We start from the raw sequence: 13,551 nt of genomic DNA, 5'->3' as shown, positions 1-13,551 counted from the left end.
TTTCTGCTTAGCTTTCCAGTTAGTAATGGGATTGCTTGACAGAAGATTGCCTGTGCGATTTGGACTCTCATGTGTCTGCCCAAAACTTAATGATATGTAATGATACAGAGAGAAGGGAGATATTCCAGATTCACACTTTGGTAATAGTGATGAGAATTAAGATCTGAGAAAGTAAATACTTCCCTCGAGGGTCCTAATGATGTAATGGTTTGCCAAAAGAATAGCATTAAAAAAAATATGCATTCTTATCTAAAGTTCCACATATGAATCATCACTTATCAGGCCAAGCAAGAGCTATTTTGCCTTTGTCCAGCGGGATTTGATACTCATTCTGTTCTCACACAAACACACAAAAGAGCTAAACAGAGTCAATAATTCCACCGAGAGATGCCAAAGTCGGCCATCCAGAATAGTTAAGAGCATCTATTTCTCTCTGTCCTTATGCACGACAATGGGTGGATGTGCCATACATGCTGTGCAGTCACACCATCTACCCAACCATGTTTGAGAATTTTTTTTTGTGGGGGTGGGAGAAGGTACTATTGATTCAGACTACATAACAGACCACATTCTAGTATGTATATCTAGTTGACTCCCAAAATATCTGATGGAGATGTTGTTGGCTATTCAATAACTTGTCCATGTCTAGCAGCAATGGCAACTACCCAAAAGAACATTATTTTCATGTGGTGAAGGAGGAAGAAACTATTTAAGTATGTTTTGAACACATACTCATTTATGAAAGCTTCCCCCAGCTAATAATGACTGCTTCTCTGACCTTATTTCTATATAATCTTACCACTGTATCTATGGAACCAGTACTTGGAGTGTTCCCTATCTCTATCCACCAAAATATGTTTTCTCTAGATATTTTCCAAGTCCTTCAGGTATTCTATGGGGTGCTTTTTCTGGAAATAACCACAGACTGACCCTGGAGGATCTAGCAACTTTCTAAAATTTTCTAGGTTTTACAGGGCAATTGTATGCTTATGTCTAGCAGTCTCCAAAATACTTAATTTCCTCTTTCCATGTTAAATTCAAGAATGATCTCATGTTGATATGGGGGTTATACTGTACTCACTTTTGAAGTATTTGAAATTAATGTGTTGTTGAAGGCTTTCATGGTCGGAATCACTGGTTTGTTTTGAGTTTTCTGGGCTGTATGGCTATGTTCCAGAAGCATTCTCTCCTGAAGTTTCGCTCACATCTATAGCATTATTTTATCGTTTTAATTTTATATTTTGTATTAATATATTTTTGTGTTTGTATGTGTGTGCAAACCACTCAGCGATTTTCATATCTCTATCAATGCATAGTAATCTATGGAGCTGCGCTCTCTTCAGGAGAGATAAAGTGGGGTATAAACAAACTAACAAACAAACAAACAAATAAATAACAACAACCGGTTTTCATGACTGCCCTGCTTAATATATATTTTAATATGTATTAAAATATGGGGAAATTAAATAAAATATAAAAGGCCAGATCCCTCTGTGACTAATATTAATCAAATCAGGTGTTAGACTGGAATAAATACAGTGTCTAAAGTTATTTTTTTCCATGTCAGGAGCGAATTTGAGAAACTGCAAGTTGCTTCTGGTGTGAGAGAATTGGCCGTCTGCAAAGACATTGCCCAAGGAATCCCCAGATGTTTTTCATGTTTTACCATTTTTGTGGGAGGCTTCTCTCGTGTTCCTGCATGGGGAGCTGGAGCTGACAGAGGGAGCTCATCCTCACTCTCCCTGGATTCGAACCAGCAACCTTCAGATCAGCAGTCCTGCTGGCACAAGGGTTTAACCCATTGTGCCATTGGGGGCTCCTAGTTATCTGGTTGAAATTGTGTCAAACTGCATTAATTCTACAGAGTAGATGCATCCCATACGTGTTGAATGCAGCACTTCTCATGTTATGCCTTCTCTTGAACCCCATTTGCTCCTTTTTTTGTTTTCTACCTTTATCTGTTGTCCCTTCAAACATCTCCCTGCAGTCCTGAGGACTAGAAGCATGCTGTTTCAACAATAATTTACTCCTGAACACTACAGCTATTTTGCCTCCCACCCCCTGGGAATATCTCTAAAGTTTTAAAGACACCACGTGTCTGTTTAGACCTGCAGCTCAGTTAGGTCAACATACTGGGGTTTTAAGATGATTTTGGTGCCGTTAATTTCAAAGGCATTAAACGAGCTTAAATCCGAGCACTTTTGTCTCCGTTTGGTTGTGGATCGGGTTGCAAGAAACACACTCTGTATTCGGCAAGGATTTTCCGAGGCTCCGGCGAAGGTATGCTGAACGGAACTGTTTATGAGCATGTTCAAAGCAAAGGAAGTTTGAATCTCCTACAATATAATTAAAATGTGTATTTTAGTGATAACTGAATCAGAAATAAACACAAAGCAAACAGGGGAAGGAGGAGGTGGAAAACGCACCCACTGCTGATGTGCTCAGAATTAATTGTGTTAGGTAAAACGCACAATGTCAGGGGAGATAGAAAAATCTCCGGTTTGCCCTGGAGTGAACACCTTGGCCTGTCTATAGTCTGTTGCCACGGAAGACTTTGACCCTTGGTTTGAAATGGGAAAGGGATATATTGGAGTGCAAAAAAGACAAACAAACAAAGAAAGGAAAAGCACCAGCAGCTCAACATGTTCCCCAAAAAGGCAAATAATTTATGCGTCAGGCTCTCTTGTTTGTTCTAGGTTTTGATTTCTAAACTTAGACGTGCTGCCCACAAAGAGTTACTTTAGGGGGATTAGTGATTGATCTTTCTTTCGTGCTGCATTTCTTGCTTTTTCTTCATCTTCCTTCTGCTTTTCTCCTGTCTTCCCCCCCCCTCCCATTGGTGGGCTCAGAAATCAAATGCTTGAACTTCTAGCAAAAGCTTAGTGGAAACTTTGTCTGGAAACAACAGCCAGAAGCAGAAAGCACTCTGTTATAGCTGTAGGGTTGTTTGTTTGAAGGTTGGGGTTTGAATTTTTGCTTGGCCCCAAAACCCACTGTGTGACTTTGGCCATGTCACACTCTCTCAGCCTCAGAGGAAGGCAATCCTAGAGTTGGGGGAGACCACAAGGACATCCAGTCCAACCTCCTACCAGGCAGGAACATATAATCAAAGCATCCCTGACAGATAGGCATCCAGCCTCTGCTTTAAAACCTTCAACAAAAGAGAGTTTACCATGCTCCCAGGCAGCATATTCCACTGTTGAACAGCTCTCACCATCAAGATATTCTTCCTAATGCTTATGTGAAATCTCTTTTCCTGCAATTTGACTTCATTGTTCCATATCCTAGTCTTTTTCTTCACCCAGCTCTCTCAGCCACTACTCAAAGGGCTTGGTTTTGAAACTTTTGACCCTTTTGGTCTCCCTTCACTGGACACCTTCCACTTTGTCCATCTCCTTCTTGAATTGCTTTATTTATTTATTATTTATTTTCAGTATTTATATTCCGCCCTTCTCACCCCAAAGGGGACTCAGGGCGGATCACAATATACACATAATTGGCAAACATTCAATGCCATATACACATAGAACAGAGACAGACATAGAGGCAATCCAAACTTCTCCAGCTTCCTGAGGGTATGCTCAATTCCGGCCACAGCGGGAGCAGCTGCTTCACCATCCACCGCAACGGCAACTTCCTCATTCCAAACGCTTGCTGGACGATTTTTTTAGGGTGTCGTAAATTAGTTAAATTAGCCTCCCCACATATAAATGGTACCTAAATTTCCTACTTGATAGATGCAACTATCTTTCGGGTTGCTTAGGTCAGCAACGAGCAGGGGCTATTTATTATTTTAATTGTCGGGTGCTCATTCCACCACGGGCTGGCCTCGAATTCATGACCTCTTGGCCAGAGTGATTTATTGCAGCTGGCTACTAACCAGCCTGCGCCACAGCCCAGCCCCACAGCCTGGCTTTGCCTAGAACTGGACAGAGGGTTATTCAGGTGAGGTTTAACCCAAGCAGAACAGAGTGGGACTATGACTTCCCTTGATATATTTATTTATTTATTTATTTGCGACATTTATATACCGCCCTTCTCACCCCGAAGGGGACTCAGGGCGGTTTACAAGTATATATACATACAATATATTATATTATACAACTATATCACAATATTATTAGTAATATTGCATGTAATATAAATATACAATTATAATAGTGAATTATAATTATTATTACATTGTATTACATCATAATATTATTAATATTAAATGTATATACAATGTATTATAATATTAGTATAGTATAATATTATTATATATCATTATATCATTAAATTGATACAGGAGACATGGTGGAAAGATGTCTTCCCGGCCCCGCCTTCTTCATTCTGATATAGGCACTGTGCTCTTATTTATACAGCCTAGAATAGCCTTGGTGCATTACACTATTGACTCATGTAGGAGGGGAAAACTCTCAGAGTGAAATACTGCCAGTAAAATGATAGAATCATGGAGTTAGAAGGAATCAGATGGGCCATCTAGTCTTAAGTGTCTGTCATGCCAGAACGCATAACTAAAGTACTTCCAAAAGATAAGATGCCCACTCAATCTTTGTTTAAGGTCCTTCGAAGAAGAGTCTGCCACCCTACAAGGCAGCCTTTTCCCAATGACAGACAACTCTTAGAATTAAGTTTAAATAAAGTCTCCTTTCCTGTAATTTGCTATTATCTTCTGCAAGCTACTTCCCATACCATCTTGGATTCTCTCTACTCTGAAAACCATCCAGTTACTATCCTTCTTAAACTGTGGTGCCAACAACCAGATCCATATTCCAGATGAGGTCCAACTAAACCAGAATAGCAGTACAATGAATTTCCTTGATCCTGACATTGGACTCCTGTTGATGAAGCCTAGAATTGCATAAGCTTTTTTGCTGATGCAAACTATATATAGCTAAATAGAACTTTAAAATGTTTATTGAGAGAAAACATTGACTTCTGCCCTTTTCAGTTGCTAAGGATGAAACTGAGCTGTATAGTAAGTGGTGACGGCTAGCTGTACATTGTGGAATTAACATAGTTTGATACCACTTTAATGTCTAGGCCCAATTCTATTTGTTGAGGCACAATTTGGCAGAGAAAGATATAATAATAATAATAATGTGTTGTCGAAGGCTTTCATGGCCGGGATCACAGGGTTGTTGTATGTCTTTCGGGCTGTGTGGCCATGTTCCAGAAGCATTCTCTCCTGACGTTTCGCCCACATCTATGGCAGGCATCCTCAGAGGTTGTGAGGTATGGAGAAAACTAAGCAAAGAGGTTAATATATCTTTGACTCTTGTTTGGGCGCTGCGTTTGGTGGTCCCTATGTAGACTTGTCCACAGCTGCATGGTATCCGGTAGACTCCTGCAGAAGAGACCACCAAACGCAGCATTGCCCAAACAAGAGTCAAAGAACATGAAAGGCACTGCAGACTAATTCAACCAGAGAAATCAGCCATAGCAGAGCATTTGATGAACCAGCCTGGACACAGAATACTATTTGAGAACACAAAAATGCTGGACCATTCTAACAACTATCATGTCAGACTACACAGAGAAGCCATTGAAATCCACAAGCATGTGGACAACTTCAACAGAAAGGAAGAAACCATAAAAATGAACAAAATCTGGCTACCAGTATTAAAAAACTCAAAAATCAGAACAGTAAATAAAAAGCAATACTCTGAAAACAGAGGATTTCCAGACATGAATCAACCAAGGGCAGTTAACGACTCTAAACAAAGGATGCCCCAGAGGCAGGAAGAAGACAGCAGATAAGCTTTTCAATGCTAATTAAAGTGATTAACTACACAACATTCACACTGACCTCTCTCACCCTAGACTTCCCACAGATATATATTAACCTCTTTGCTTAGTTTTCTCCATACCTCACAACCTCTGAGGATGCCTGCCATAGATGTGGGCGAAACGTCAGGAGAGAATGCTTCTGGAACATGGCCACACAGCCCGAAAGACATACAACAACCCAATAATAATAATAATAATAATAATAATAATAATAATAATAATAATAATAATAATAATACACTTTATTTATATTCTGCTTTATCTCCCCGGAGGGACTACAGAATGCACATATAAGGCAAACATTCAATGCCTTTAAACAGTGAACAACGACATACAATAGACAGACAAAGGTAAAGGTCTTCTCTTTTTTCATCTTCGGCATCTGGAGAGTTGTTAAACTACCATTCCCATGATTTCATAGCATTGAGCCATGGCAGTGAACGTGGTGTCAAACTCTATTAATTCTACAGTGTGGATGTACTTAATGTATTGGCTTTTGTTGTGGGTGATGCTATTATTCTCAAAGTGGAGGCCACTGGCTGTTAGAGTTTTGCTCTATGAATCCAAAAAAATTCTGTCTGAATAAGACAGAACCCCAATGCCAAACAGAAACAAACAGGAGAGACCATATTTCTATTCACTCAAGGATGAATAAACAAAATGAAATCCTTCACTCAAGGATTCACTCAAAATGAATAAACAAAACCTCAAAATATATATCAAGTGCAAAATGTTTCGATTTCCACCTGTTCAGCTGCAAAGGATGAATATGTATTTGTGTGTGATGTCTCTCTCTGTGTAACTATTTTCCTTTCTTAGACGTGATTTCTAAAAAACTTAAGGCCAACCCCTGAGTAATTGTAGTTGATATTTATTTTACTATTTTAATGGCATGATTAGGGGTGTTGAGTTTGGCATGTGAAAGGACAAGGCACTGCTAGCTAACTTTACCAATACCTTTTGATTTTTGCCACTAAAAATGAGGGCCCTAGACAAATCCTGTAGACAAATACAGTCAGTTCTCCACTCGTGTGAATTTAACTTTTGCAGATTTATGGATTTGACTAATATCTTCTCTTTAGGAATCTTGGGATTCTCCAGAGCTGTTTCATGGTCAGCCTCCGGTGATCTGTATGTGGGAATGGAAACCATTGATATGAACAAAATAGTTTTTACTGGGACCCTTGACCACCTGGAGGAACCTTCCAAACCCTTCCTTGGGCAAGGAAAATAGAGATAACATCATAACAATTATTTCTCCCAGTCATGTTCTTTCCTCACTTCAAAGTCTTCTTATGACCCCCTGATCTTCTAGTACCAGAAGAACAAGTTTCTGCAAAATACAGGGTATGTTAATGCAACCTCTTTTACAAAAGTGGACCAGGTTTGGCCCACATAAAAGAGTTTCATGCAGGGAGAAATTGTATGTCAGATATTGTCAAACTGGATCAGTAACCACTTCCTTGTGACCTTCTTCAGCAAAGCCCTTGGAAAAAATAAACACCAATAGAACTTGGAGGAACTTTAACATCTAAATATATCTAAGGGGTATCTATTCTATACTATAGAATTATGCAGGTTGTCACAATTTTTAACAGACAGGGCACAGTGCTATGGAATCCTGGGATTTATAGTTTGGTTAAGCATGAGCACTCTTTGGCAGAGAAGGCTAAAGACCTTGTAAACTACAGCTCCCAGGATGCCATAGCATTGAGCCATAGCAGTTAAAGTGGTGTCAAACTGCACTAATGCTGCAATTCAGACAAACCCTATCTGTCTGTTCATCTGACTATCCACCCACCCACAGTGCACAACATTTGAATTATTAAACTATACATTAGATCAGAGCTTTCCAAACATTTCATGTTGGTGACACACTTTTTAGACATGCATCCTTTCATAACACAGTAATTCAGTTTTACCAGCAAACCGGAGGTTAAGCCAACCCCTTTTAAGAGTTTTATACAATATATATTATACAGTTATACATATCATATAATCTTTACTGTATAAACAAAGTTTGGAAATGTTTTCCTTTATACTTCTTATGTATTACAGTTAACACTTGTGTAGTTTCATCTCTAGCAGCTTTGTATGGTTCATCACAAACATCTTTGCCAACAGATTTTCTTAATTAGAAACATGCCCATTTTAGTTTAGTTGATCAATTTAATTACTCCAATTCAATCGGCAAACTGTGCAAATTATAAAAGTTATAGTGTACCTGCACTTGAACAGCATCGGCCTTCCACTTCTGTAGTGATGAATCCTCTCTGGAGGTTTTTAAACAGAGGCTGGATGGCCAACTGTTGGGAGGGCTTTGACAGTGTCTTCTTGCCTGGTTGATGCCCTTTGGGGTCTCTTCCAACTAGATGCCATTTGGGGGGTCTCTTCCAACTCTAGTGAAGTATAGACTCCTGGGAATCGATTAGAGTCTCCTTCTCTGGAGGTTTTTGAACTGAAGCTGGATGGCTATTTGTTGGGAGGGCTTTATCTGTATCTTGGGGGGTCTCTTTTTCCTTCTCCTCACATTCCTCCTCCTCTTCCAAGGGTGTTCAACACTATTTGAAGATGATATATGCATTAGTGGCACTAGACATGGGAAGGGAAAATCATCCACCATAACACATACAACATATGCAGCTGATAGTGGTGGAATCAGCATTGTACACACAGCAACATAGGATATTATAGCTTTACACCGCACATTGCAACTGTGCATTGCAACTGAGGTTATACATTGGGACCCAGTCATTGACTTGCACAGAGTTCTGCCCTGGGCCCAGTGCTATTCAACCTCTTTATCAATGGCTTGGATGATGGAAGAGAGGGGATGCTTCTCAATTTGGCAGATGACACCAAGTATGGAGGCATGGCCAATGCCCCAGAGGACAAAATTAGAATCTGAAATGACCTTAATGGATGAGAGAGCTGGGCCAAAAGTAACCAAATGAATTCAAACAGGGAAAAATGTAAGGTATTGTAAAGTTTTGAATCCGTTTAGTTCAGACTAAATTCCAGAGCATATATACTGCTCCATTTAAACCAGCGCTCTCACTGCCTCTGTCTAGTTCTATGAAAAACAGGAGAGAAAACACCCCTTTCCCCACTTATTATTCAGTGATTCAGTGATAGTGAGAGAGCTTGGCAGCATTTTTTTCTGCCTTGGGTAACATAAGCACTTAGGCATTGCCAAAAAAAGATGAATAAAGAGACACAGATGTGCATAAAATTTACACTTGCTAATTTATATGCTTAGGTTCAGATTTAGAAAAGAAATTGCTCTAATTTAAAGGGAAACACAATCCATTTTACCACAATGGGTAAGATTCTGATACTGATAGGTCTGCCTACTGCCTGGCTTGTTATCCCTGTGCTAAATGTGTATGAGGAATATCAAAGCTCTCCTTTAGAATAATAGTAAATCCTAGAAATCATAGAATCATAGAATAATAGAGTTGGAAGAGACCTCATGGGCCATCCAGTCCAACCCCCTGCCAAGAAGCAGGAAATCGCATTCAAAGCACCCCAGACAGATGGCCATGCAGCCTCTGCTTAAAAGCCTCCAAAGAAGGAGCCTCCACCACTGTCCAGGAGAGAGAGTTCCACTGCTGAACAGCTCTCACAGTGGGGAAGTTCTTCCTGATGTTCAGGTGGAATCTCCTTTCCTGTGGTTTGAAGCCATTGTTCTGCGTCCTAGTCTCCAGGGCAGCAGAAAACAAGCTTGCTCCCTCCTCCCTATGACTTCCTGCCAAATCTTAGAGTTGGAAGGATCCACAAGAATCATCTAGTCCAACCTCCTGCCATGCAGGAATACACAACTAAGTTGCCCTAAAAGATGCCCATCTATCTTGAATTGAAAGACCTCCAAAGGAAGAGAGACCACTGCCCTCTGAGGTGGTTGATTCCACTGTCAAAGGTTCTTATTGTAAATAAGTTCTGGAAGAAGCTGCTCATTGCTGATTACCTTGTTTGGTGCTATCCCTAATTCTGGTTATGCTTCTTCAAACTCATTGATGAGGAGGATTTATTTTCTTCAGTTGTCATGAAAGCTAGAGTCAACCATTGACAACATTGTGAAGGTAGATTAGTATTAGTTGAACTTTCTAGTTGTGAAAAGGTGTGGAAAGATCTGCAGTGAACACTGCAAAAGCAGAATGGCTGGAATCTTACTCGGTTAACATCAAGGACCGTTTGTTGTTTCCTTGTTAAGTCAACTTTGAGTCATAGTGACCCTATGAATGAAAGACCTCTAAGATCCTTGGCCATCAACTGACTGTTCAGATCTTGTGGACTTAGGGATATGGCTTTCCTAACTGAACCTTTCCACCTATAGTGCGGTCTCTCTCTTTCCCATCGTACTCTCTTCTCTACCTAGCATTATCTTCCTTTTCAACAGTATGTCCAAAACACAACAGCTGCAATTGAATTGATTCACCTTGACATCTCACAGTGTGTTAAGGCGCTGAGCTGCTGAACTTGCGGACCAAAAGGTCCCAGGTTCAAGTTCCGGGAGTTGAATGAGCGCCCGGTTAGCCCCAGCTCCTGCCAACCTAGCAGTTCGAAAACATGCACATGTGAGTAGATTAATAGGTACCGCTCTGGCGGGAAGCGCTCCATGCCTGCCACATGACCTTGGAGATGTCTATGGACAATGCCAGCTCTTTGGCCTAGAAATGGAGATGAGCACCAACCCCCAGAGTCAGTCACGACTGGACTTAACGTCAGAGGGAAACCTAGTGAGAGTTCAAGACCCATTCATTTGATTTGATAAGCATTATGCAGTATTCACCGAACTGTTACAAAACAACATCTTTCAAATGAGTTTATTTTCTTAGAGTCAGCTTTCTTCATAGTTCAGCTTTCACATCCATACTCAGAAATTATACATACCACCAAGACTAAACCCACCAAAAGAATTGCTGAATGACAAGTCAACAGTCAGGCATATCCAGTTGCTTCAATGGGTCTATGCTTGTCTAGTAATAATCTAAGAAAGTAATAAACAGGACATATAATAATGTTCAGGTTGAGATCCAACCATCATTGTTCTAACAAAAAAAATACTCTCTCTTTCTTCAGGAATAAAGCCCAGAAAATATGCCATCTGAAAACTTAATAACCACTTTGGAGGTTAAGATCATCGGGGGAGGCCCTCTTCTTGGTCTCACCACGTTCACAAGCACAACTGGTAAAGATGAGAGACAGGGCCTTCTCAGTGGTGGCCCCTCTTCTGTGGAACTCCCTCCCCAATGAAATCAGAACAGCCCCCTCCATCCTGTCTTTTAAGAAAAAAAATTAAGACATGGATATGGGACCATGCATTTGAGCAATAATTACAGCAGTGTAATAATTGAGAACTTTTAAAGTGTTGACTAATGGACTGATTCTGGACTACGATTTTGAACATGTGATTTTAATAGCTGTTTTAATAATTTATGTTTTAATGTTTGATTTTAATTTGAATAGTTATTTATGGAATTTGTACGTTGGGCATTGAATTGCTTCCGGTTGTGAGGCCACCTTGAGCCCCCCTTTGGGGTGAGAAGGGTGGGATATAAATATGGGAAATAAAATAAATAAACAAACAAATCTTGTCTTGCATTTGACCACAAATTGTGGTGTTGGCATAGGTTTTCATGGAGGTTAGTTATGTTAAACTTGATATCCTGATGCAGTTGTTTTAACCTGTTTTTGGTCATGGATATCACTGGGAATCTGATGAAAGCTGTGGAATTGCATTGAAACACAATTTTCAAAGAAACATGGAGAATAAAATAGCAACAAATTCTTTTCTCTCTAGTTTGATGGGCCTCTGAAACCCATCCATGGAATGGTTCACAGATTAAGAATTGAACCTCCAAGCAAAGGAGCATTGTATCTCTCATTTTCAGATCCTGGGGACCATGAACTGGATTTCTGCTGCTCTTTGCATGGCTTCTTGATGACATTTGACTGCTCAAAACGGGAAATATTGTTGGCTTTTTCAGTTTCATATTAGTGAGTCAGTGAATCCATGTGAAGTGTTGGGCCAAACATTTGAGAAACTATCCGAAGTGCTAAAGTCTGTTTTCCAAATAGGTTTGGCATCTTGGATACCTTTTCCCCAGGAAATGGCATGATGACCCCCACCTCCAATCTTTTCCTTCTCCACAATTTTCCAAAACCCATGGGAAAGACGGAGAAGAAGAGAACAGGCAGCTTGCCACAGTGAAACTGGGAACCGAAAAGAACAAAGTTGTGCCGAGGACGAATAAACAGAAGGGAAGGCACTGGCGGTTTGTAAGAGACCGAGAGGAAAAACTAAGAAGTAATTTTCATAAACTTTTAAGCATAGCTTTAAATATCAGAAAAGCTTAAGCCGTCGCGCAACAAAGGCAAGTTCCCTTTGAAAGAGTTCCAGAAAACCATGAAATGCTGTTGATAAGCCTGTGCCAATTTGTGAAGCTGGCCACAATCTCTGCCTCACGTTTCTTCTCCCCCCTTCTTTCCCCTCATTCTCTCTCTCCTCTTTCCCCCCACTTTCTCATATCCCCCCGGCTTTAATTTTCGTCTCTTGCTTCTTCTTCTTTTTTTCCTTTGCACAAAATCTTACTGTTTTTTTTTTTAAGAGTCAGAAAGACCACGACGGCAGGAGTTAATGCGGATGATGGAGCAGCCTTCTCTTCCTTCTACAAAGAGAAGGTTTTGGAATCTCCATCTAGGATTCACTCGGTGGAAACCGTGCCCGGTGGGCATGGGCAAAAGGCCAGAAATAGAGACCGTGCTGCGAAAGCCTTTGTCCTGGGGTAGATCAGACCACAAATGGTGGCGGCCCTTTCAGCCATCAATTAAATGGCTGTGCTCAGTCTTAATTATAAGATACCTGGGGATTACTGCTTTGTTATTGGATTTTATTGGGAAAATACTATGCTGGATAAGACAGTTGTGCATTTCAGTGGAAAGATTCAATCACACAAACATGTAGGTGAGTGCAGGCTGGCCGCAAGATATTCGGCTAGCTGAAACAGAGACACAAATGGTGCCGCACACCTCCTTTTAAAGGCAAGTTACCTCTGTTTGAATCCCAAAGTTATTATTCCAATGAATTCTACAAGCACTGTTTCTATATTTCAAATAATAAAGATGCAACAAAAATAGTTGAATGGCTGTGATTGTATAATGTCTCAAATCTTCTGCCTGATTGAAAATTCTGTTTTCTATCTTCTTGGTGTGGTGATTTGAATGTTTGAATATTACACAAATATTGCACTATTATTCCACTTTAACAGACATCAGTCCATCCAGTGGAGTCCTAGGGCTGGCAGGTAAAAGAGAGACATTTAGAAATGTCAGCATGACATGATAACCATGTTTAAATATTTGAAAGGATGCCACATTCAAGTGGGAGCAAGCTTGTTTTTCTGGTGGAAACCTAGAGACAGGGCCGGTTGATTATAAGAGGCCGCTGACGCGGCCGCCTTGGGCGATGGCCGCTAGGGGCGCTGTCGAGGCGTTGATAGCGGCCCGTAGCGCCACCGACGCCTCCGCTGTTGGCGCGGGGCTTCGATCCCCGCGCCCGCGCCAAACCGCTCAGAACAGATAGGCCATTTTGCCCTTAGTCTACAAACTAAGGGCAAAATGGCCTATCTGTGCTGTGCGCATGCGCACAGCACAGATAGCCCATTTAGCCCTTACTTCCTGGTCGCGGCCGCCGATCGCCCGGGCGATCGGCGGCCGCGACCAGGAGGTAAGGGCCAAATGGGCTATCTGTGCTGT

At 40.8% G+C, this 13,551-nt stretch overlaps 1 long non-coding RNA gene across 1 annotated transcript; it reads left to right on the top strand.

Annotated features, from left to right (window-relative positions):
• Nucleotides 1-699: 699 nt before the first annotated feature.
• Nucleotides 700-12,919, top strand: LOC103278814 (uncharacterized). Its single transcript, XR_506344.3, has 3 exons — nt 700-2,280; nt 6,876-7,140; nt 10,876-12,919. It is a non-coding gene; the product is annotated as an uncharacterized LOC103278814 (long non-coding RNA).
• The last annotated feature ends 632 nt before the right edge of the window (nt 12,920-13,551 follow it).

The sequence above is a fragment of the Anolis carolinensis genome, chromosome 5 (genome assembly GCF_035594765.1).
Source record: "Anolis carolinensis isolate JA03-04 chromosome 5, rAnoCar3.1.pri, whole genome shotgun sequence".
NCBI classification, from domain to species: Eukaryota; Metazoa; Chordata; class Lepidosauria; order Squamata; family Dactyloidae; genus Anolis; species Anolis carolinensis.
The sequence above is the reverse complement of the archived record's forward strand: the minus strand, read 5'-3'. Positions and strand labels throughout refer to the sequence as shown.